Source organism: Ictidomys tridecemlineatus, chromosome 9, assembly GCF_052094955.1.
Source record: "Ictidomys tridecemlineatus isolate mIctTri1 chromosome 9, mIctTri1.hap1, whole genome shotgun sequence".
Classification (NCBI taxonomy): Eukaryota; Metazoa; Chordata; class Mammalia; order Rodentia; family Sciuridae; genus Ictidomys; species Ictidomys tridecemlineatus.
In genome coordinates, this window is record NC_135485.1 from 99,482,570 (window position 1) to 99,488,569 (window position 6,000).

Here is a 6,000-nt window from a genome sequence, read left to right on the forward strand (position 1 = left end):
AACTATTGAATACTCACTTTCTGTTCTACTCTGCAATGGGCAAAGAAAAATAATTAAAATCTTTAATTTTTATTAATTTATAATTTTTCATTTTCTAAAAAAGAGCTTAAGGCAGCAAGTTGATTGTTTTCATAGATCACAGTTTATTTTAATCATAAGGATATGACATTGTGTTTTCCCGATAAACATACTTTAACTAATTAACAAGTCATCAGAATGTTAAAGGCAAAAATGTTCCCACAGAACCTACTTTAATCATTTTTTTTATTATTTATTATATATTTTTAAAGCTGCATATGTAAGTGGGGTTCATGATGACAAGGCTGAACTGAAATATTGTACATTGATACCAATGAGAACTATAAGGTAATTAAAAATTGTGTTCTTTTATCTGAATGGTATTTGTGTATATCTTCTTCCCAGATTTTTTTTAAATTGAAACTTCAAAGATTATACTTGATGAGGATAGTAATTGAAGCAAAAAAATGTGTAAATAATTTCAAAGAAGCAGAGTTTATAAAATTGTACAGATACAGATTAGTATGCTGAAGAGTTAATAATGGTTTGATTTCAAATACTTCCTTGACTTAGTCCCATTCCTTCACATTAAGTCAAAAGGCAACTGAGCTTGTGTTCTACTTTTATTTCGAACCATCAATATGCAGCAGTAGAGTTCTGCTTCATAGTGGTACTACTCAAATCACTGGTCATCAGATTGCCTTGGTATTTAAAAAAAAAAAAAGGAAAAAGAAGAAGAAACTAGAAGAGATTCAAGATGACAGATTAGCGGAGCCATGAATTTTCAGTTACTTCATGGCTTGGGATTCAGGCCACAGAAAACTGTGACTCAACAAGGTGGATGGATATAGGAATTCTGCATTTGGGATTGGGGTCCCTGATGACTTCGTGGCTGTGACATGCTTGATGCCTGGGAAATTTTCTGTGCAAAGGTATAGGATGCCCAGTTGCTATGGTAATGCCTTCCATGCTAAAGTCTTATCAGCTTCAACCTTAATCTTAGGCACATAGCTTCTGAGAATAAAGGAACTTGCTTGCTAGATAGCTACAATGTTTCACCAAGCTCCTGTGCTCCTGGAGCTGCCCACTTAACAGTAACTTCAGACAATGGACTTTCTTGAGAGCTGCACAAAGCTCCTAACATTGTATATTGTAACTATGAACTGTAACTGCAGAATAAGAAACCTTACTGATACTCTAAACAATAATGTGGTCGTGGTACTAATGTCCTAATGTCACCTACTGATATAAATAAAATTTGGCAGCTTGTTCTCTCAGCCACTCTGCCACCTTCCCTTCCTCTGCTCCTTGTCTCTGTGTCACCCTTTATTCATTTCTTTACAAGTGGAAGTGGATTTTCACTAAAATTCAATATTGGAGAGTCAGAGTGCCTTAGAGACTCTGAAATTCTGGTGCATTGAATGAAGAACACGGAAGAGTACCCTGGGGTCAAGCCACTTGTGGTAGCAACAGTGGCAGTAGCAGTGGTTCATACACAGAGGAAAGATAACAGAGAGGAAACACAGTGGACATATTTGGCACACACACACACAAAAAAAACCTGTTTGGTAAAGCAACTTGAACAACTGATCTAGAGGATTCACTGTGAAATGGTGTTTGAAAAGTGCTCTGTATTTCTCAGCTGCATCAGAGCACTGAGGCAGGAGCCATCCTGAGAAGGTCACATTGCAGCTTGCTGCTGCAGGAGCTGGGAGGTGATATGAAACATTGCCATACTTCCCTGGCAAGCACAAAATATCTCACCTGGGGCATACCTTGCAGAACATAAGAGAAACAGGCATAAAGAAGATTGTACCAGAGGATTCAAGTCAGAAAATGAAGGGGAGTCCAACTCATGTTCACCTTTTGTTTGGCAGCTCATGTAACCAGATGAAGAGGAGAGGGAAGCAAAAAGGCAGGTGTGAATACACTTAGAGACTAAGCTTGGGAAGGGTGTGTTTGTGAGCCACAGAGTATGTGGAAGACAGGCTCCTCTGCCACTTAGAGAAGAAGACTTGGGAGGCTCCTGAGATCCAGATTCCCAGCAGAGATCAGCATCTGCCAAGGCCCTAGGAGTGTGCTGATCTAACATCTCCAGGGCAGCCACAAAGAGCAAACCCACTAAAGCCTGATTAGACCTATTCCCAAGACACTAGAACTCCCTTCATGGAACGCTGTAGCAGCTCTGCTAGGGGAATACATCAATCTGGTGTGTGCAAACAAAACTCCAATCAACAGCTTTTCCCCACTCTATCCTAACCTTATACTGATGAGAAGAGAAGTGGAGAGCTATGTCAACTAACTTCAGTTTTAGGCCACTCTGGCTCCACATAGACCAAGCAGAAATCGAAAGGATAGTGGGGCCTAGCAGGGACCATCCATTCTCATAGACTATTTTGACCATCTCAAAGGAGAAAATTCCTTTATTTTTTATTAAGGATATTTTTTTCATCTGGTTCTTCCACCCGCGTGCGTGTGTGTGTGTGTGTGTGTGTGTGTGTGTGTGTGTGAGAGAGAGAGAGAGAGAGAGAGAGAGAGAGAGAGAGAGAAAGAGAGAGACAAAGAGAGAGAGAGAGAGACAGAGAGAGAGAATTTTTTTGGTATGAGCATATATTCATGTTTGTTTCTTTTTTTTATAATTTTACTTATTTCTCCTTGCCTTGTCTTTTAGAGATTAGGGTTCTTTTTTGTTTATTTTGGTTTTCATTTTGTTTCTCTTGGTGGTCTTTCTCTCCTTTCTTCATCTGCAAACAGTCAAATTCTCTTGTTCTTTTTTTTTCCTCTTCCTTTATGGGTTTTCCTATTTTTATCATTCTTTTTAATAACACTTGCTAATTCCCTTCTGCCTTCTCTTGGTTCAGACTTTGAACACCCTAAACTCACCTTCTACCCTCATCACATTTTCTTTTCTCTCAGTGACCTATATTTTTACCATCTTTTAGAACTACTTGGTTTATATAATGCCTGTCCCCTCCATTCAGTTTGCTGCAATTATTAGCATTGTGGATAATACAGTTGGGACCTGCTACTTGCTTTAATGCCAAATCTAGTTCATAGTTATATATTATTTTTGTTATTGGCACTTGTTGACTTTACCATTTCCAGTTTATGTGTTAATTAGTGGTATAGATGTCACAGTAGGCAGTAGGTATTTATTTTAATGCTGTACATTGCTTACATATGTTGTTGCTAATGTTTGTTTCCCCCTTTTTGTGAGGTGCCAGAAAACTACAGAGACATTATAAGTTCACAGTAGACCCTGCTGCTAAACTAAATTCAGCCAAAAGACAGCGCTCCTTGCTCTGCATACAAATTGATAACAATTGAAATTCAGCCATCTAACCCAAAGAACAGAAGAGATAAAAAATCAAGCTAACAACCAGACAACAAGTAGGAATGCCTAGGAGTGTGCCCTTAGGTCCCACTCATGGGCATCCATTCCTACAGCAAAAACAGAGAGAATCACCACAAAAATTGTGCATGCCACGCCTATGAGGAAGTCTTAATCAAGATCCTCTAGGTCACTTTGGAAAGAGAAGGCCAGGCCTTAAAAAATTCCACACGAAGAATGGAAGAGAAACTCATCTCAACAGATGCATAGATACCAACACAAGAATATAAGAAACATGAAAAAACAGTAATACAATGCCTCTTAAAGTTCATAATTCACCAGCATCTGACTCTAAAAATAAATAAGTGGACAAAATACTGGATAAAGAACTCAAAAGAATTATTATAAAAGGATCAATAAAATCCAAGAAAAAAAAACAGGAAAAAAAAACTTGAATGAATTTAAAAAGTCAGTAAAGGATACAAATGAGAAATTCAATAAGGAGATATAGATATTGATAAAGAACTAAACAGATATCTTAGATTTGAAGACACAATAAATCAAGTAGGCTCTTCAGTTAAAAGTCTTTCTGATAGAAAAGCCCAGGCTGAAGACAGAATTTCAAGAGCTGGGAGACAAAGTGGCTGGCCTTGAACACTCAGACAGTACTGAAAAAAATGAGAAACCATAGTCAGAATATACAAGAACTCCAGGACAACATGAAGAGACCCAATGTAGAAATCATGGGGATTAAAGAAGGTTTAAGTGCAAAAATCTTACAATTCCTTCCATCTTATCAGAGCAGAATGGAATGAAATTAGAAAACAACAAACCCAAATAAAGCCCTACAGAAATTATATAAACACATAGAGATTGAACAATACACTTTTGAGGGATGAATGGGTGATAGAAGAAATCAAGGCAGACAACATTTAAAAATTCTTAAAATCAAATGAGAATAGTGGTGTGACACACCAGAAACTCTTAAGATATTAAGAAGGTAGTTCTGAGAGAAAAGTTTATAGCTTTGAGTCTCTACATAAGAAAATCAGAAAGATACCAAATGGAACAACCTTATGATACATTTCATGATCCTTGAAAAAGAAGTGGGAAAAAAAAACAATTTCAAAACCATTAAAAGGAAGGAAATAATTACTATCAGAGCTGAAATCAATGAAATTGAGAATAGAAAAATAATACAAAGGATCAATCAAATCCTTGGAAAAAATAAACAAGATTGATAAGCCATTAGCCAAACTAACCAGGGAGAGAGAGAGAGAGAGAGAGAGAGAGAGAGAGAGAAAAGACACCAGTTAGTAAAATTAGAAGACAGTTATGGTGTTGCATGCCTGTAATCAACAGCAGCTCAGGAAACTGAGGTGCTGAGAGCCATTGCCAAGTAGGAATGACGCACGGCAATTTCTTTGTCAGCCTGCTCCATGTTGCTTAGAGGAAGGACTCTCCATTGTGGAAATGGGCTTGCCTTTGGACCCAGGTCATTTGCAGTGACATTGCATGTATGCTTGAGTAAGGTGACCTAGCTCAAGGACCAAGGCGGATCCAGGTTTAGGGCGGATCAGGTTTTAGGGAATATCCTGCTCCTTGGGTTTAGGGTGGTTCCAGGTTTAAGGTGCAACCTGCTGGGAATAGGGCGTATCCTGCTGCCTCAAGCACGCCTGTGCCTTGAGTTCCTGTTGAGTTCTCCAGGGATTCAGAGAGTATTTGGGATTCAGAACGTGGATTTTGCGCAGAACGTGGATTTCCCCAGAACAGGTGTGTAGAGTGCCGGTGTGAGTTCGGGAATAAAGAGTTGCTGTTTGAATCTACAAGGTGTGTGGTGGCTCGTGATTTTGTGCCCAGCCAGACTGCGGCACTGAGGCAGGAGGATTCCAAGTTCAAAGCCAGCCTCAGCAATGTCAAAGTACTAAGCAACTCAGGGTCTCACTGAGTTGCTTAGTTAGTGCCTTGGGCTGGGGCTGGGGGTCAGTGGTTGAGTGCCCCTGAGTTCAATCCCAATACAATAAACAAACTAACTAATAAATAAACAAAAAACTAATTAAATTAAAGATGAAAAGAAGAAATCACCACAGACATCACAGAAATCCAATGAATTCTTAGGGACTATTTTGAAAACTTATACTAATAAATTGAAAACCTAGAAGACATGGATACATTTCTAGACACATACAACCTGCCAAAATTGAATCAAAAGGACATAGAAAATCTAAACAGATCAATTACTAACTATGAGATAAAAGCAGTAATAAAAGCTTTCCAATAAATAAAATTCCCAGCTCAATTGGATTCTCAGTTAAATTTCACTAGATATTTAAGGAAGAACTAATACCAATGCTCCTCAAATTATTTCACAAATAGAAAGTGATGGAACACTTCCAAACTCATTCTATGATGCCAGTATCAAATTTATATCAACACCAGATAAGGACACATCAAGGAAAGACAACTACAAACAAATATCCCTGATAAACTTAGATGTAAAAATCCTTAATCAAGTATTAAGAAATTATATTCAACAACACATTAAGATAATTTACATCATAACCAAGTTTGTTTTATCCCAACAATACAAGGATGATTGTACATATACAAATCAATACATGTATTCATCACATAAATAGAATTAAGGACAA